Source organism: Tachypleus tridentatus, chromosome 2 (assembly GCF_004210375.1).
Source record: "Tachypleus tridentatus isolate NWPU-2018 chromosome 2, ASM421037v1, whole genome shotgun sequence".
Classification (NCBI taxonomy): domain Eukaryota; kingdom Metazoa; phylum Arthropoda; class Merostomata; order Xiphosura; family Limulidae; genus Tachypleus; species Tachypleus tridentatus.
The window spans coordinates 13,266,244-13,289,706 of NC_134826.1; the positions used below are offsets into that span (position 1 = coordinate 13,266,244).

Here is a 23,463-nt window from a genome sequence, read left to right on the forward strand (position 1 = left end):
AGTAATACATCACATTACCATTCAGTAATACATCACATTACCATTCAGTGATACATCACATTAACATTCAGTGATACATCACATTACCATTCAGTAATATATCACATTACCATTCAGTAATACATCACATTATCATTCAGTAATACATCAAACTAACATTCAGTGATACATCACATTATCATTCAGTGATACATCACATTAACATTCAGTGATACATCACATTAACATTCAGTGATACATCACGTTACCATTCAGCAATGAATCACATTAACATTCAGTAACGCATCACATTAATATTCAGTTATACATCACATTACCATTCAGTAATACATCACATTAACATTCAGTGATACATCACATTAACATTCAGTAATACATCACATTACCATTCAGTAATACGTCACATTAACATTCAGTGACACATCACATTACCATTCAGCAATACATCACATTAACATTCAGTAATACATCACATTACCATTCAGTAATACATCACATTACCATTCAGTGATACATCACATTACCATTCAGTAATACATCACATTACCATAAGTGTTCTAAATTTTTTAACTCTTGTGACATAATTGCTATGACAATTCTAAATGTTTTAACACTGGTGACACAATTACCATAAGTATTCTAAATGTTTTAAATCTGCTGACATAATTTCTGTATGTATTGTAAATGTTTAATTCTGCTGACATAATTACTCTAAGTATTCTAAATGTTTCAACTCTGCTCAAATAAGTATAATAAGTATTCTAAATGTTTTAACTCTAGTGACACATTACCATTAATATTTTATATGTTTTCACTCTGCTGACATAATTACAATAAGTGTTTTAAGTTGTTTTAACTCTGGTGACATTATTACTATAAGTATTCTAAATGTTTCAACTTTGGTGACATAATTAGTATAAGTATTCTAAATGTTTCAACTCTGGTGACATAATTACTATAAGTAAAGACACCACTAATGTAAGCTGTTCAGGTCGCTGTTTCCATTAGAGGAAGCTGTTTTGGATGGTATGGGAAGTCTCTATGTCCGTTAACATGGCCATTGAGGAGGACCTCATTCCGTATTCTTGTTATAGAAATTGATTGTTAAACTCCTACGTGCAGAGTTCTGAAGACAACTTAATAATTCGAGCGTAGACAATTGACGCTGTAAAAATAGGTAACTAAAACGTATCTTTGTACTGAGAATTAAGGATCTAGTATTTATAGTCAGCACTTTTTATCGTATTGGACACCGTAAGCCTTAACATGTACAGTAGACTTTAGAATAATGTTGTTAAACGATGATTTCAAAGTAGCTTCTTTTCAGTGTTGATGAATTATATAATCACAAATGCGCACATTCAGGTAGTATATATATATATATCAAGTAGAGATTCTCTCTTTCCCATAACAGGACAGAGATTATTCGATATCAAAATCTCCCTTGGTGACACGTTATCACGACAGAGATGAAATGTTTTGGATGAGATTGGACACGGTGAAATATTTTATGGTTTATTTAATGGATAAGAAAACCAATGTATTCCTATGCAATAGATAATTGTTGAATGAAAGGTAGTGAGACATGAAGTCTGAAACATTCCATATTGTCCGTAGAACGCAATTAATAAAAACGTACCCTCGAATTTCTTAGTTTCGTATTAATGTAACTAAAATAGCACAAAGTTATATCAAATAAAAAAGGAAATCTCAATAAAATAAGTAAGGATGTTTTTTGTCTACAAAATACATTTATTTCTAAAACTACGTAAATCTAGAAGGAAAAACAAACTTTGAATTTTGTTCGTGCAGTCCCAGAATTTCAAATAAAACCAGCAAGACTAACATGTTAAACAATTTTAAACAATGTTTCTAAAGAAAGTTTAAACATAAAACCAGAACCTAAAACGTGACTCGCATGCTGTGTGTTGACACATTTCATTTGGCCACAATTTCTTGTTTAAGCTACTGGAGGGCTATCTCCACTAGCTGTTCCTAATTTCTGAGCAATAGAGTATGAGTGAGGCAATTAGTTATCACTGCCGACCGCCAACTCTTGGATACTCTTTTTACAAACAAGTGAAAAGATTGTATGTGAGTCAATGGGACGAGAAACATGGACTCTCGGATTCAGATCGTTAGATCTGCATCCCAACCTTAAATGTAAGATAACATCACTAAGAGAGTTTCATGCAACAAGAGTAGAAACTGGCTTTGAATTATTTGTTTTTTGTTTATATTCATATTTGTTTTGACAAAGACAGGTGACTTGTTTTCTGATATTCGCCCAAAGCTACTTAACTATATGTCCTAGTCGGCCTGATGAAATCCGAATTGAGAGACATGTGCCGTCGGCGATGGATGTAGCGAAACATTGTTACCATTATAATACACTGTTTTAATTCTTGAAAATCACTAAGGGACCAGATAAAGAATGCGGTGTTGATAAATACAGTAATAGAAACGCTAATGAGAAGTATAATTAAATAATTATTTAAAGGTTACCTACGGCAGTCGTCCCTAATTACAAAATGATAAACTAGAGTAGAAATGTCCAAACTGTAGTTCACATACCCTGGGGATCCGCAGTAATACATCACATTAACATTCAGTAATACATCACATTAACATTCAGTAATACATCACATTAACATTCAGTAATATATCACATTAACATTCAGTAATACATCAGATTAACATCCAGTAATACATCACATTAACATTCAGTGATACATCACATTAACATTCAGTGATACATCACATTAACATTCAGTGATACATCACATTACCATTCAGTAATACATCACATTACCATTCAGTAATACATCACATTACCATTCAGTGAAACATCACATTACCATTCAATTATTCTTCACATTACCATTCAGTAATACATCACATTAACATTCAGTGATACATCACATTAACATTCAGTAATACATAACAGTAACATTCAGTGATACATCACATTAACATTCAGTAACACGTCACATTACCATTCAGTAATACGTCACATTATCATTCAGTGATACATCACATTAACATTCAGTGATGCATCACATTAACATTCAGTAATACATCACATTAACATTCAGTAATACATCACATTACCATTCAGTGATACATCACATTATCATTCAGTAATACATCACATTAACATTCAGTAATACTTCACATCAACATTCAGTAATACATCACATTACCATTCAGTGATACATCACATTAACATTCAGTAATACATCACATCAACATTCAGTAATACATCACATTACCATTCAGTAATACATCACACTAACATTCAGTAATACATCACATTACCATTCAGTAATACATCACACTAACATTCAGTAATACATCACATTACCATTCAGTAATACATCACACTAACATTCAGTAATACATCACATTACCATTCAGTAATACATCACATTAACATTCAGTGATACATCACATTTCCATTTAGTGATACATCAAATTAACATTCAGTAATACATCACATTACCATTCAGTAATACATCACATTAACATTCAGTAATACATCACATTAACATTCAATAATACATCACATTAACATTCAGTAATACATCACATTAACATTCAGTAATACATCACATTAACATTCAGTAATACATCACACTAACATTCAGTACTACATCACATTACCATTCAGTAATACATCACATTAACATTCAGTGATACATGACATTACCATTCAGTAATGAATCACATTAACATTCAGTAACGCATCACATTAACATTCATTTATACATCACATTACCATTCAATAATACATCACATTAACATTCAGTGATACATCACATTAACATTCAGTGATACATCACATTAACATTCAGTAATACATCACATTAACATTCAGTAATACATCACATTACCATTCAGTAATACATCACATTAACATTCAGTGATACATCACATTAACATTCAGTGATACATCACATTAACATTCAGTGATACATTCAGTGATACATCACATTAACATTCTGTGACACATCACATCAACATTCAGTAAAACATCACATTACCATTCAGTGATACATCACATTAACATTCAGTAATACATAACATTAACATTCAGTAATACATCACATTAACATTCAGTAATACATCACATTAACATTCAGTAATACATTCAGTGATACATCACATTAACATTCAGTGACACGTCACATTAACATTCAGTAATACATCACGCCAAACATTCAGTGACACATCACATTAACATTCAGTAATACATCACATAAACATTCAGTGACACATCACATTAACATTCAGTAATACATCACATTAACATTAAATAACACATCACATTAACATTCAGTAATACATCACATTAACATTCAGTAATACGTCACATTACCATTCAGTGATACATCACATTAACATTCAGTGATGCATCGCATTGGCATTCAATAATACATCACATTAACATTCAGTGATACATCACATTAACATTCAGTAATACATCACATTAACATTCAGTAATACATCACGCATACCATTCAGTAATACATCATATTAACATTCGGTTATACATCACATTACCATTCAGTAATACATCACATTACCATTCAGTGATACATCACATTAACATTCAGTAATACATCACATCAACATTCAGTAATACATCACATTATCATTCAGTAATACATCACACTAACGTTCGGTAATACATCACATTACCATTCAGTAATACATCACACTAACATTCAGTAATACATCACATTACCATTCAGTAATACATCACATTAAAATTCAGTAATACATCACATTACCATTCAGTGATACATCACATTTCCATTTAGTGATACATCAAATTAACATTCAGTAATACATCACATTACCGTTCAGTAATACATCACATTAACATTCAGTAATACATCACATTAACATTCAACAATACATCACATTAACGTTCAGTAATACATCCACATTAACATTCAGTAATACATCACATTAACATTCAGTAATACATCACACCAACATTCAGTACTACATCACATTACCATTCAGTAATACATCACATTAACATTCAGTGATACATGACATTACCATTCAGTAATGAATCACATTAACATTCAGTAACGCATCACATTAACATTCAGTTATACATCACATTACCATTCAATAATGCATCACATTAACATCATTCGGTGATACATCACATTAACATTCAGTGATACATCACATTAACATTCAGTAATACATCACATTAACATTCAGTAATACATCACACTAACATTCAGTACTACATCACATTACCATTCAGTAATACATCACATTAACATTCGGTGATGCATCACATTAACATTCAGTGATACATTCAGTGATACATCACATTAACATTCGGTAAAACATCACATTACCATTCAGTGATACATCACATTAACATTCAGTAATACATAACATTAACGTTCAGTAATACATCACATTAACATTCAGTAATACATTCAGTGATACATCACATTAACATTCAGCGACACGTCACATTAACATTCAGTGATACATCACATAAACATTCAGTGACACATCACATTAACATTCAGTAATACATCACATAAACATTCAGTGACACATCACATTAACATTCAGTAATACATCACATTAACATTCAGTAATACATCACATTAACATTCAGTGATGCATCACATTAACATTCAGTGATGCATCACATTAACATTCAATAATACATCACATTAACATTCAGTGATACATCACATTAACATTCAGTAATACATCACATTAACATTCAGTAATACATCACATACCATTCGGTAATACATCACATTAACATTCAGTTATACATCACATTACCATTCAATACATCACATTACCATTCAGTGATACATCACATTAACATTCAGTAATACATCACATCAGCATTCAGTAATACATCACATTATCGTTCAGTAATACATCACACTAACATTCAGTAATACATCACATTACCATTCAGTAATACATCACACTCAACATTCGGTAATACATCACATTACCATTCAGTAATACATCACATTAACATTCAGTGATGCATCACATTAACATTCAGTGATACATTCAGTGATACATCACATTAACATTCTGTGATACATCACATTAACATTCAGTAAAACATCACATTACCATTCAGTGATACATCACATTAACATTCAGTAGTACATAACATTAACATTCAGTAATACATCACATTAACATTCAGTAATACATCACATTAACATTCAGTAATACATTCGGTGATACATCACATTAACATTCAGCGACACGTCACATTAACATTCAGTAATACATCACATAAACATTCAGTGACGCATCACATTAACATTCAGTAATACATCACATAAACATTCAGTGACACATCATTAACGTTCAGTAATACATCACATTAACATTCAGTAATACATCACATTAACATTCAGTGATACATCACATTAACATTCGGTGATGCATCACATTAACATTCAATAATACATCACATTAACATTCAGTGATACATCACATTAACATTCAGTAATACATCACATTAACATTCAGTAATACATCACATACCATCCAGTAATACATCACATTAACATTCAGTTATACATCACATTACCATTCAATAATACATCACATTACCATTCAGTGATACATCACATTAACATTCAGTAATACATCACATCAACATTCAGTAATACATCACATTATCATTCAGTAATACATCACATTATCATTCAGTAATACATCACATTAACATTCAGTAATACTTCACATCAACGTTCAGTAATACATCACATTACCATTCAGTGATGCATCACATTAACATTCAGTAATACATCACATCAGCATTCAGTAATACATCACATTACCATTCAGTAATACATCACACTAACATTCAGTAATACATCACATTACCATTCAGTAATACATCACACTAACATTCAGTAATACATCACATTACCATTCAGTAATACATCACACTAACATTCAGTAATACATCACATTACCATTCAGTAATACATCACATTACCATTCAGTAATACATCACATTAACATTCAGTGATACATCACATTTCCATTTAGTGATACATCAAATTAACATTCAGTAATACATCACATTACCATTCAGTAATACATCACATTAACATTTAGTAATACATCACATTAACATTCAATAATACATCACATTAACATTCAGTAATACATCACATTAACATTCAGTAATACATCACACTAACATTCAGTACTACATCACATTACCATTCAGTAATACATCACATTAACATTCAGTGATACATGACATTACCATTCAGTAATGAATCACATTAACATTCAGTAACGCATCACATTAACATTCATTTATACATCACATTACCATTCAATAATACATCACATTAACATTCAGTGATACATCACATTAACATTCAGTGATACATCACATTAACATTCAGTAATACATCACATTAACATTCAGTAATACATCACATTACCATTCAGTAATACATCACATTAACATTCAGTGATACATCACATTAACATTCAGTGATACATTCAGTGATACATCACATTAACATTCTGTGACACATCACATCAACATTCAGTAAAACATCACATTACCATTCAGTGATACATCACATTAACATTCAGTAATACATAACATTAACATTCAGTAATACATCACATTAACATTCAGTAATACATCACATTAACATTCAGTAATACATTCAGTGATACATCACATTAACATTCAGTGACACGTCACATTAACATTCAGTAATACATCACATAAACATTCAGTGACACATCACATTAACATTCAGTAATACATCACATAAACATTCAGTGACACATCACATTAACATTCAGTAATACATCACATTAACATTAAATAACACATCACATTAACATTCAGTAATACATCACATTAACATTCAGTAATACGTCACATTACCATTCAGTGATTATCATCATTATTAATATTCAGTGATGCATCACATTAACATTCAATAATACATCACATTAACATTCAGTGATACATCACATTAACATTCAGTAATACATCACATTAACATTCAGTAATACATCACATACCATTCAGTAATACATCATATTAACATTCAGTTATACATCACATTACCATTCAATAATACATCACATTACCATTCAGTGATACATCACATTAACATTCAGTAATACATCACATCAACATTCAGTAATACATCACATTATCATTCAGTAATACATCACACTAACATTCAGTAATACATCACATTACCATTCAGTAATACATCACATTAACATTCAGTAATACATCACATTACCATTCAGTAATACATCACATTAAAATTCAGTAATACATCACATTACCATTCAGTGATACATCACATTTCCATTTAGTGATACATCAAATTAACATTCAGTAATACATCACATTACCATTCAGTAATACATCACATTAACATTCAGTAATACATCACATTAACATTCAATAATACATCACATTAACATTCAGTAATACATCACATTAACATTCAGTAATACATCACATTAACATTCAGTAATACATCACACTAACATTCAGTACTACATCACATTACCATTCAGTAATACATCACATTAACATTCAGTGATACATGACATTACCATTCAGTAATGAATCACATTAACATTCAGTAACGCATCACATTAACATTCAGTTATACATCACATTACCATTCAATAATACATCACATTAACATTCAGTGATACATCACATTAACATTCAGTGATACATCACATTAACATTCAGTAATACATCACATTAACATTCAGTAATACATCACACTAACATTCAGTACTACATCACATTACCATTCAGTAATACATCACATTAACATTCAGTGATACATCACATTAACATTCAGTGATACATTCAGTGATACATCACATTAACATTCAGTAAAACATCACATTACCATTCAGTGATACATCACATTAACATTCAGTAATACATAACATTAACATTCAGTAATACATCACATTAACATTCAGTAATACATTCAGTGATACATCACATTAACATTCAGCGACACGTCACATTAACATTCAGTGATACATCACATAAACATTCAGTGACACATCACATTAACATTCAGTAATACATCACATAAACATTCAGTGACACATCACATTAACATTCAGTAATACATCACATTAACATTCAGTAATACATCACATTAACATTCAGTGATGCATCACATTAACATTCAATAATACATCACATTAACATTCAGTGATACATCACATTAACATTCAGTAATACATCACATTAACATTCAGTAATACATCACATACCATTCAGTAATACATCACATTAACATTCAGTTATACATCACATTACCATTCAATAATACATCACATTACCATTCAGTGATACATCACATTAACATTCAGTAATACATCACATCAACATTCAGTAATACATCACATTATCATTCAGTAATACATCACACTAACATTCAGTAATACATCACATTACCATTCAGTAATACATCACACTAACATTCAGTAATACATCACATTACCATTCAGTAATACATCACATTAACATTCAGTGATACATCACATTAACATTCAGTGATACATTCAGTGATACATCACATTAACATTCTGTGACACATCACATTAACATTCAGTAAAACATCACATTACCATTCAGTGATACATCACATTAACATTCAGTAATACATAACATTAACATTCAGTAATACATCACATTAACATTCAGTAATACATCACATTAACATTCAGTAATACATTCAGTGATACATCACATTAACATTCAGTAATACATCACATTAACATTCAGTAATACATTCAGTGATACATCACATTAACATTCAGCGACACGTCACATTAACATTCAGTAATACATCACATAAACATTCAGTGACACATCACATTAACATTCAGTAATACATCACATAAACATTCAGTGACACATCACATTAACATTCAGTAATACATCACATTAACATTCAGTAATACATCACATTAACATTCAGTGATACATCACATTAACATTCAGTGATGCATCACATTAACATTCAATAATACATCACATTAACATTCAGTGATACATCACATTAACATTCAGTGATACATCACATTAACATTCAGTAATACATCACATTAACATTCAGTAATACATCACATACCATCCAGTAATACATCACATTAACATTCAGTTATACATCACATTACCATTCAATAATACATCACATTACCATTCAGTGATACATCACATTAACATTCAGTAATACATCACATCAACATTCAGTAATACATCACATTATCATTCAGTAATACATCACATTATCATTCAGTAATACATCACATTAACATTCAGTAATACTTCACATCAACATTCAGTAATACATCACATTACCATTCAGTGATACATCACATTAACATTCAGTAATACATCACATCAACATTCAGTAATACATCACATTACCATTCAGTAATACATCACACTAACATTCAGTAATACATCACATTACCATTCAGTAATACATCACACTAACATTCAGTAATACATCACATTACCATTCAGTAATACATCACATTACCATTCAGTAATACATCACATTAACATTCAGTGATACATCACATTTCCATTTAGTGATACATCAAATTAACATTCAGTAATACATCACATTACCATTCAGTAATACATCACATTAACATTTAGTAATACATCACATTAACATTCAATAATACATCACATTAACGTTTCAGTAATACATCACATTAACGTTCAGTAATACATCACACTAACATTCAGTTGCTACATCACATTACCATTCAGTAATACATCACATTAACATTCAGTGATACATGACATTACCATTCAGTAATGAATCACATTAACATTCAGTAACGCATCACATTAACATTCATTTATAGCACATCACATTACCATTCACAATACATCACATTAACATTCAGTGATACATCACATTAACATTCAGTGATACATCACATTAACATTCAGTAATACATCACATTAACATTCAGTAATACATCACATTACCATTCAGTAATACATCACATTAACATTCAGTGATACATCACATTAACATTCAGTGATACATTCAGTGATACATCACATTAACATTCTGTGACACATCACATCAACATTCAGTAAAACATCACATTACCATTCAGTGATACATCACATTAACATTCAGTAATACATAACATTAACATTCAGTAATACATCACATTAACATTCAGTAATACATCACATTAACATTCAGTAATACATTCAGTGATACATCACATTAACATTCAGTGACACGTCACATTAACATTCAGTAATACATCACATAAACATTCAGTGACACATCACATTAACATTCAGTAATACATCACATAAACATTCAGTGACACATCACATTAACATTCAGTAATACATCACATTAACATTAAATAACACATCACATTAACATTCAGTAATACATCACATTAACATTCAGTAATACGTCACATTACCATTCAGTGATACATCACATTAACATTCAGTGATGCATCACATTAACATTCAATAATACATCACATTAACATTCAGTGATACATCACATTAACATTCAGTAATACATCACATTAACATTCAGTAATACATCACATACCATTCAGTAATACATCATATTAACATTCAGTTATACATCACATTACCATTCAATAATACATCACATTACCGTTCGGTGATACATCACATTAACATTCAGTAATACATCACATCAACATTCAGTAATACATCACATTATCATTCAGTAATACATCACACTAACATTCAGTAATACATCACATTACCATTCAGTAATACATCACATTAACATTCAGTAATACATCACATTAACATTCAATAATACATCACATTAACATTCAGTAATACATCACATTAACATTCAGTAATACATCACATTAACATTCAGTAATACATCACACTAACATTCAGTACTACATCACATTACCATTCAGTAATACATCACATTAACATTAAGTGATACATGACATTACCATTCAGTAATGAATCACATTAACATTCAGTAACGCATCACATTAACATTCAGTTATACATCACATTACCATTCAATAATACATCACATTAACATTCAGTGATACATCACATTAACATTCAGTGATACATCACATTAACATTCAGTAATACATCACATTAACATTCAGTAATACATCACACTAACATTCAGTACTACTTCACATTACCATTCAGTAATACATCACATTAACATTCAGTGATACATCACATTAACATTCAGTGATACATTCAGTGATACATCACATTAACATTCAGTAAAACATCACATTACCATTCAGTGATACATCACATTAACATTCAGTAATACATAACATTAACATTCAGTAATACATCACATTAACATTCAGTAATACATTCAGTGATACATCACATTAACATTCAGCGACACGTCACGGTAACATTCAGTGATACATCACATAAACATTCAGTGACACATCACATTAACATTCAGTAATACATCACATAAACATTCAGTGACACATCACATTAACATTCAGTAATACATCACATTAACATTCAGTAATACATCACATTAACATTCAGTGATGCATCAGCATTAACATTCAATAATACATCACATTAACATTCGGTGATACATCACATTAACATTCAGTAATACATCACATTAACATTCAGTAATACATCACATACCATTCAGTAATACATCACATTAACGTTCAGTTATACATCACATTACCATTCAATAATACATCACATTACCATTCAGTGATACATCACATTAACATTCAGTAATACATCACATCAACATTCAGTAATACATCACATTATCGTTCAGTAATACATCACACTCAACATTCAGTAATACATCACATTACCATTCAGTAATACATCACACTAACATTCAGTATTACATCACATTACCATTCAGTAATACATCACATTAACATTCAGTGATACATCACATTAACATTCAGTGATACATTCAGTGATACATCACATTAACATTCTGTGACACATCACATTAACATTCAGTAAAACATCACATTACCATTCAGTGATACATCACATTAACATTCAGTAATACATAACATTAACATTCAGTAATACATCACATTAACATTCAGTAATACATCACATTAACATTCAGTAATACATTCAGTGATACATCACATTAACATTCAGCGACACGTCACATTAACATTCAGTAATACATCACATAAAACATTCAGTGACACATCACATTAACATTCAGTAATACATCACATAAACATTCAGTGACACATCACATTAACATTCAGTAATACATCACATTAACATTCAGTAATACATCACATTAACATTCAGTGATACATCACATTAACATTCAGTGATGCATCACATTAACATTCAATAATACATCACATTAACATTCAGTGATACATCACATTAACATTCAGTAATACATCACATTAACATTCAGTAATACATCACATACCATTCAGTAATACATCACATTAACATTCAGTTATACATCACATTACCATTCAATAATACATCACATTACCATTCAGTGATACATCACATTAACATTCAGTAATACATCACATCAACATTCAGTAATACATCACATTATCATTCAGTAATACATCACACTAACATTCAGTAATACATCACATTACCATTCAGTAATACATCACACTAACATTCAGTAATACATCACATTACCATTCAGTAATACATCACATTAAAATTCAGTGATACATCACATTTCCATTTAGTGATACATCAAATTAACATTCAGTAATACATCACATTACCATTCAGTAATACATCACATTAACATTCAGTAATACATGACATTAACATTCAATAATACATCACATTAACATTCAGTACTACATCACATTACCATTAAGTGAAACATCACATTAACATTCAGTAATACATCACATTAACATTCAGTGATACATCACATTAACATTCAGTGATACATCACATTAACATTCAGTAATACATCACATTAACATTCACTTATTCTTGACATTAACATTCAGTGATACATCACACTAATATTCAGTACTACATCAAATTACCATTAAGTAAAACATCACATTAACATTCAGTAATACATTACATTAACATTCAGTAATACATTACATTAACATTCAGTAATACATCACATTAACATTCGGTGATACATCACATTACCATCCAGTGAAAGAAGAACAAATAAAATAAAATGACATTGTAAGCTAATATAGTAATATATCAATAGAAATTCAAAATTAATAATTGTTAACTAACATTATATAAATAATGTAACTTAGTTGTGCGCTTGGCACCGTTGCCTGCTGATCGCATAAAAACAAGTATTGATTTACAGATATGAAACCGGAGTATAGATTGTTTGTTTTTGTGTTTTTGAATTTCGTGCAAAGCTACTCAAGGGTTATCTGTGCTAGCCGTCCCTAATTTAGCAGTGTAAGACTAGAGGGAAGGCAGCTAGTCATCACCACCCACCGCTAACTCTTGGGCTACTCTTTCACCAACGAATAGGGGGATTGACCGTAACATTATAACGTCTCCACGGCGGAGGACAAGTATGTTTGGCACGACCGAAATTCGAACCCGCGACCCTCGGATTACGAGTCGAACGCCTTAACACGCTTGGCCATGCTAGGCCCCGCGGTGTATAGAAATAAGATAAGTGCGGATCTTCGTTTGAAACTGTCAGACATTGACCTAGAAATTCGAAAGTGTTTTCCAGCAAAGCAGTATCATCCTTCACATTAAAGTAAATCGTAAGGTGTTTGAAATTGTCCATATTTAAATCTCTTGTCACTGTTTATTACTTAAAACTAGAATCAGGCTGTGAATGTTGTAAAATACGTATGTGATGCACCAGTTATACATGTCAAAAACTATTTTTAACGGTAGGTGGCTTCATAACACGGAGAAAGAAGTTGAAGGTGGCCACTGGTTGACAAAGTTAGGGAATTCCTGGTGTAGAGTTAAAACAGTCAACTAAACCCGCTGCTAACCCTTGGATTACCCTTGTTTGACTGGTCTTCGAACCAGTCTACAGCTCGGCACATTAGAGTCTGGGCAACGCCCAGCACTTCGTTTTCCGGATTGATGACTCTCATCTTCAACCATATCCATGGTAGAAGGTGCCACCCACCATAAATGAATATGAGCTTATTTTAAGTCCACATCACTGTGCGGTATCCACTAGTGACCCATCAAGGGACCAAACCTGTACTGTCATAAAGATGTTTGTTATAGATATATTATTGTAAGTCCACATCACTGTACGGTGTCCACTAGTGACCCATCAAGGGACCAAATCTGTAATGTCATAAAGATGTTTGCTATAGATATATTATTGTAAGTCTACATCACTGTACGGTGTCCACTAGTAACCCTTCAAGGCACCAAACCTGTACTGTCATAAAAATGTTTGCTATAGATATATTATCGTAAGTCCACATCACTGTACGGTATCCACAAGTTATCTATCAAGGTACCAAACCTGTACTGTCATAAAAATGTTTGCTATAGATATATTATTGTAAGTCCACATCACTGTGTGGTGTCCACTAGTGACCGATGTTTATATATAATTCTTCTACTTACAACTTCCTTTTCGTCTACTTTCCTTATGTGTTCAACAATCTGGAGTATACTATATAGTGCTTGATTGATTTGTTGTCTCTGCGTTTCATATTTTCCTTCCGGTTGGGACTCCTCTTCTGGCACGGGGTTCTCGGGCAGAGTGAGGAACCTCAAGGAAGGACTCTCTCCTCACTTCCACTCCACTACAACTTCCGGAGAGGGGCTGCTCCCCTTCGGACGTAAAATGTGGTCTCTCCATGAGCAAGAGTCGTGGCATGACGTGGATGAACACTCTTCTGATCCAAGGAGACATGGTGTGAGTAGATGGTGACCTGAAGTGGACATTGAGAACCCCAACCGTCACCGTTATCGAGAGAGTTACCAGTATCATGGTGAACAGCAGGTAATTCCCTAGAAGAGGGACGGCTAGGGAAGTTGGAGGGATGATTTCGGCCAACAGCAGGAAGAACACAGTTAAGGACACGAGGATAGACACACACAAAGAAACCTTTTCTCCGCTGTCTGAGAGCAGGTAGAAACCAAGGACGGTCAAGAATGATATCCCCACACAAGGGATAATCAGGTTGACAGTATAAAACAACGTTTTTCTTCGCATAGTGACGTTAAAAGTAATGTGGGGGTTGGGTTCGGGACAGCAGTCGTAAAACTCCATGTTGTACTTAGCTGGAACCAGAAGTAAGTCCCACTCGACACGTTTGTAGAATTCGGTTAAATCGGGACGTCACTGGAATCTGGTGGCTGTTTGAAATGACGAAGATCAACCTATATCAATGGAAACACGTGATAAAAATATCCAAAGTCGTTGAACATTACATAACACTGAAACACATCTGGTATTAAAAGCAGCATTAGAAGGTTATTTTAAAATATTTCTGAATCAAAGATATTCAAAACAATCCTTTATCCTTTAAGACAAAATATATTAAAAAACAGTTTATTTCTTCGGTATAGATTTGTTTGTTTGTAATTTCGCACAAAGCCACTCGAGGGCTATCTGTGCTAGCCGTCCATAATTTAGTACTGTAAGACTAGAGGGAAAGCAGCTAGTCATCACCACCCACCGCCAACTCTTGGGCTACTCTTTTACCAACGAATAGTGGGATTGACCGTCACATTATAACGCCCCCACGGCTGGGAGGGCAAGTATGTTTGGCGCGACCGAAATTCGAACCCGCGACCCTCGGATTACGAGTCGAACGCCTTAACACGCTTGGCCATGCCGGGCCCCTTCGGAATAGAAGAAATTTATAAATAATCATTTAGCCATTTGGGGACAGCAATTTTTATAAATGATACCAACTATATAGAGTTCAAGTTTGTCCGTTTTAGGATATAAGCCGTTACCTCTCATCCGTCGTAGGTCCATGATCCGAACTTCATGAGACAAGACTGCTCATCGAAAGGAAAGTACTCCACGTCTATTTCACACGTGCTTTTATACATGGCTGGTGGCTTCCAAACAATCTCACCAGTGTGATAAACAGTAGCCTTGGTCATTAGGGTCACTTCGTAATTACCGTCATAACTAAAGTGATTTCATTGCAGCGTTTCAGAAACATACTTCCTAAGCCTATTTCTAAACAAAAACTTGCAATTTCTACGTTTTTTACGCCAGATGTCTTCAGCCGGGATATGGATCTTTTCAACTCCTCCATATTCAGCAGGGTTCCACTGGAGATTATAGTCATCCCATGTCTGTAAAACACAAATAAAATATGAAAGGTAAGAAAAATGAATAACTGAGTTACACGGGAATTATGGTCACGTATGGTATGATATGAACAAGAAGAGTTGTAGTCTAATGTGGTTTAGTTTGTTTTGAATTTCATGCAAAGCTACACCAGGACTTTCTGTGTTAGCCGTCCCCGACTTAGCAGCACAAGACTGGAACTGCTCATCACCACCAACTGTCTGCTCGAGCTAGTTTTCACCAACAAATAGTTGGATTTATCATCACATTGTGACACTCTCATGGCTTAAAGCACGAGTATGTTGGTGGAACGAGAATCCGAACCTGTGACCTTCAGATTCCGAGTCGACTGCCCTAACCATCTGATCATGCCCGGTCATTTCATAAGCTAAGACAAGTGGACAGCTGGTTTGTAGTCAGACTAGAACTGACTTGCAAACTATAAACATAAGAATGAAGTTATGGTCAGTCACATTAAAACATAGGAGAAGAATTGAGTAGTTAAGTTTTGGTCAGAACGAGTCTCCTATAAATCTGGGACACAACACAATTATGGGCAGAAAGTGTTGGCAAAATACTGTTCAGATTTGTTAAATTTCTTTACATGAGGTAAAAGTACCTTCATTCATAACAATGAATGTCTTTCACTAATATTTTGAACGGTTAAAAATATTTATTTATGACAATTGTCTCTCAGTAATAATTTGAATGGTAAAAGCATTTTTATTTATAACAACGAATGTCTTTCGGTAACACTTTGAACGGTAAAAGTATCTTTACATATAAGAACGAATGTCTTTCGGTAACACTGTGAAGGGAAAAGTATTTTATAACAATGAATGTCTTTCAGTAATACAATTAACGGTTAAAACCTTTATTTATAACAATGAATGTCTTTCAGTAATACAATTAACGGTTAAAAAACCTATATTTATAACAATGAATGTCTTTCAGTAATACAATTAACGGTTAAAACCTTTATTTATAACAATGAATGTCTTTCAGTAATACAATTAACGGTTAAAAAACCTTTATTTATAACAATGAATGTCTTTCAGTAATACAATTAACGGTTAAAAAACCTATATTTATAACAATGAATGTCTTTCAGTAATACAATTAACGGTTAAAAAACCTTTATTTATAATAATGAATGTCTTTCAGTAATACAATTAACGGTTAAAAAAAACCTTTATTTATAACAATGAATGTCTTTCAGTTATACAATTAACGGTTAAAAAACCTTTATTTATAACAAAATTGTCTCTCAGTAATAATTTGAATGGTAAAAGCATTTTTATTTATAACAATGAATGTCTTTATGTAACACTTTGAACGGTAAAAGTATCTTTATTTATAACAATGAATATCTTTCGCTAACACATTTTGAATGATAAAAATGCCTTCATTTATAACAATGAATGTTTTTCGGTAACACTGTGAACGGTAAAAATATCATTATTCACAAAAATGAGGGCCCGGCATGGCCAAGCGTGTTAAGGAGTGCGACTCGTAATCTGAGAGTCGCGGGTTCGCATGACGGTCGCGCCAAACATGCTCGCCCTCCCAGTTGTGGGGGCATTATAATGTGACGGTCAATCCCACTATTTCGTTGGTAAAAGAGTAGCCCAAGAGTTGGCGGTGGGTGATGATGACTAGCTGCCTCCCCTCTACTCTTACACTGCTAAATTAGGGTCGGCTAGCACAGATAGCCCTCGAGTAGCTTTGTGCGAAATTCAAAAACAAACAAAAATGAATGTCTTTCGGTAATACTTAGAACGGTAAAACTATCTTTATATATAAGAACGAATGTCTTTCGGTAACACTGTAAACGGTAAAATTGCCTTTATTTATAACAACGAATGTCTTTCAGTAACACTTTGAACGGTAAAAGTAGCTTCATTTATAACAATGAATGTCTTTCAGTAATATTTTAAACGTAAAAGTACCTTTATTCATAACAATAAATATTTTAGTAATATTTTAAACAGTAAAAGTATCTTTATTTATAACAATGAATATTTTTAGTAATATATTAAATGGTAAAAGTATCTTTCTTTATAACAATGAATATTTTTAGTAATATTTTAAACGGTAAAAGTATTTTTATTTATAACAATGAATGTTTTTAGTAATATTTTAAACGGTAAAAGTATCTTTATTTATAGCAATGAATGTTTTTAGTAATATTTTAAACGGTAAAAGTATCTTTATTTATAGCAATGAATGTTTTTCAATAATACTTTATTTATATTATTTTTGTCCTTATTAATTGCCGATTGAAATACACAATAGATGTTAAACAAATACTGGTAGGAACTATAATCATTATAATAGTTAGTAATAGCAGGTTATTTCTGTCGGAAGAAATTTACTCGTGCTGCTAAAGAGAATCTCGTACTACACGTAATTACGTTGCAACATTCGATATTACATTTGGATTGTTGTTATAACTCATATAAGTTTGATATCCTGTGATTAATTTACACAATAAAGATGTGTTCCGAACAGTATTTAGCCTTTAAAACGTTAAATACATACAATGTAACTCACTGTATCCTTGTCTTCAAGGTATTGTTTTCCGAACATGGTGGATTAGTTTGCTTGTGTTTTTGAATTTCGCGCAAAGCTACACGAGGGCTATCTGCACTAGTAGTCCCTAATTTAGCAGTGTAAGACTAGAGGGAAGGCACCTAGTCATCACCACCCACCATCAACACTTTGGCTACACTTTTAGAAACGAATAGTGGGATTGATCATTACTTTTATAACGCCCCTACGGCTGAAAGGGCGAGTATGTTTGATGTAAAGGGTATTGGAACCCGCGACACTCGGATTATGAGTTCAGCGCTTTAACCATGTGGTCACGTTCACTTAACCCCTTCTCCCTACAGAATACAATATATATTTCAAGAAATATAGCTTGGAATAGTGTACGTAAGGGAGAGATGACGGATTGTGAACTAGAAAATAAAACTGTCATCAAAGCTGTCTACACATCGTTAACGTGTTACAATTCATTGAGTTGAAAAAATTATACTTGTCGTTTGACCTTAAATGACCTAATGTGTTCTTTTAACCTTTATCTTAGTGTAAATAAAATCGTTGAGATTAGAAATAACATTATATTATTATAACATATTAGTTCACCCATGATAAATCTTTGGACTTGCAATTTTAAAATCAGAGGCTCGAATTTCCTCGGTAGACACAGCAGATAGTCCGATGTGTCAAACCCTAACATATTAACATTAAATAACCAAGTTCGTTGTCTTGACTCTGATGTAAAAACCATTTTTTTTAAAGTGTACGAAAATCATTTTAACACCGAATTCACACCTGTGGACTGTTACTTTCTGTAACCACTAATGTCAGTTTCATAAAAATAATTAACGTGTCACCGCTAATAGTGCCAAGTTCATAAACGTAAATAATGTAATTAATATATAACCGCTAGTAATATCATCTTCAACAACGTAATTAACGTGTTCCCCGCTAATAACGTCAAGTTATATTTGGTATTAAATGCGTCTGATAAATTACACTGCACAACAATTTTCTTGAAAACTTTTTCTTCCTGAAAAGATTTTGCTGATTGTGACAGGTACCTGGTGGGTATACCCAAATATAGTTTTGGTTTTGCTTCATCACGTAGGAACACTGAGAAATAGACAGTTAACTGTTTGCCGGCAATAACGTATTTAATTGCGTTTATGTTTCTAATACGCTATTAAGTTCAACATAATTAAAAGTGTTTTGCTCCTGATTTTCGTTTGTATTCAATGTCCGGTGCATCACGTTGCAGTGTCCAACAGTAGTCAGCAAGCATTGACGGATTCCAGTTGCCCTGATATCGTTTTTCCTTTGTTGCAATGTCCTGGTGAAACTGAAGATTTCAATGAAAAGGTACGTGATGGACAAATATGGATGTGATTTTCGTGATCAGCAGCCAAAAATTTACACGGAACACCCAACAGTATTCAAGAAGCAAAAACTTTGTTGTGCAGTGTTAGTAATTAAAATTTGCTACATTTATACACATATCCGGTGAAAGAAAACAAAGGGGTTAATTAACTAGCCAATAAATAACAAAATGAAACTTAACATAGACTGTCTTCACTTGGTTTATCTCATGGTAATTATATATTGAAATTTCATGGTGAGTGTAGATACCGACATGAACAATAAGGTTAGGTTGTAAATGTCAAACAACAGCCAGCGAAGAGTTCTTGTGACAATTTCATAGATACAATATCTTTCTCACATAATACACGATGGTTGTTAAATGTATTACATCATCACATATATCCCGATTAAACACCTTTACAATTAAGTAATTATCTGTTTTATCCGGGAAACAACATCAGAGGAACAAACTGGGAAATTCTTAGTAAGTAATTTAACAATAAATATCAAACCTTCATGTTACCAGCTTGTTCCTTACTTTTCGCTGTTTGTGGAATTACATACAGTCATGTGAAAAAGTTAGGACACATACAGTCATGTGAGAAAGTTAGGACACCCTATGAAAGCCTGTGTATTTTTGTAACATTTTTGGATATATAGAAATTTAATCTCAATTTTAACAATACTGAGAGATTATACGAATATCACTAAACAATTAAAACAGAAGAAAAGACTTTTCAAGATCTTCTGTAAATGTAATTTAATAAAAATGCATATTCTAACTGAGGAAAAAGTTAGGACACCTTACCCCCTAATAGCTAGTGTTACCCTCTTTGGCTGAAATAACTGCAGTGAGACGCTTCTTGTAGCCATCTATCAGTCTCTGACATCGGTCTGAAGAACGTTTGCCACACTCCTCAATGCAGAATTCTGTCAGGTGTGAGATGTTTGAGGGGTTTCTTGTATTTACAGCTTGTTTCAATGTCATTTCTCTACATTACTCAAAAGTTTAACATCCTAAGAATTTGTGTTTATGTCTTGAAATAAATAAATACAGAATAATTTACGTGGACATAATTTAAAAATTAAATAATTTAGGCATGATAGCTCATTTGATCAGCCATGTTTTGGATTCTTTATTACGAGAAACCCACTTGAAATGAATACGTATCTCAGAACAACTGGTATGGGTATTAACACTTTTACTGATAAAGCTTTATTAGTAAATAATGTAACAGATTTTTCATTATTAATTACGGTTAATAATCACAAATGTGTTTGATTCTGGTCCTGTATTGACATGACCTCCCCAGTTATCGGCGATGGTTACTTTGGACATTTCTTGTAATGCATTCTGTACACGTGACTTACTTATATGTTTGTTTATTTTGTAACGCATTGTGTACTCAGTACATTAACAAGTACACGTAACTTCTTTATATGCCTGTTTATTTTGTAATGCATTGTGTATTCAGTACATTAATGAGTACACGTGACTTACTTATATGTCTGTTTATTTTGTAATACATTAAAAATGTTTGTTCTCGGAAATATTTAGAGTAACTCTGATTATATATCGTAACAATACCACCAACATTAAAATGTACTATGTATGCTTTGCCCACCACAGCTTCGAACGCCGGTTTCTAATGTTATAAGTCCGCAAACATACCACTGTGCCACTGAAAATCGATTTGTTTGTAGTGTGATATAGTTAGCTAATCTAAAGACAAAAATTAAAAGTAAACTTTTATTTCTAATTCTCAACAAATCAGGGAAATTATATACGGTGTTACGACTATCGATATATCATACTAGAAACAGTGTAACTACGATTATTTGAAGAAATATTGAACGTTATATACCAAAATATCACCTCTAAAAGACACAGCAGTACCAGGTGAGACAGCTAATACCAAATACATGTGGTGGTGTATCGTTACTACAGTTTGTATAGGTTGTAATAAATACAGATAGTAGTGTATTGTTAGTACCAGTTGTTATAGGTTGTACCAAATGCATTTAGTGGCGTGTTGTTAGCACCATTTTATACAACTAATACCACCAACATACAATTATAATGTCACGAATAATGCTGGCAGGTTGTCAACATTTATATTTGAGTTTTAATTTTTTTAGGTCATTCTGGACGCTTCAGTGTCCTCAATCTTCAGCCCTCACCGCTTCCATGAAT

The 23,463-nt window shown here is 32.3% G+C and overlaps 1 pseudogene across 1 annotated transcript in view; it reads right to left on the bottom strand.

The window, feature by feature from the left end:
- The window catches only part of LOC143243649 (acetylcholine receptor subunit alpha-like), a 30,475-nt pseudogene extending 7,867 nt beyond the window's left edge, over positions 1 to 22,608 (bottom strand). The window contains exons 1-3 of the transcript XR_013024695.1: positions 22,527 to 22,608; positions 17,018 to 17,412; positions 15,674 to 16,435 (exon numbers count right to left, since the gene is read on the bottom strand). The product of XR_013024695.1 is annotated as an acetylcholine receptor subunit alpha-like (transcript). The remainder of the gene's footprint in view (positions 1 to 15,673; positions 16,436 to 17,017; positions 17,413 to 22,526) is intronic.
- Between the last annotated feature and the right edge of the window lie 855 nt (positions 22,609 to 23,463).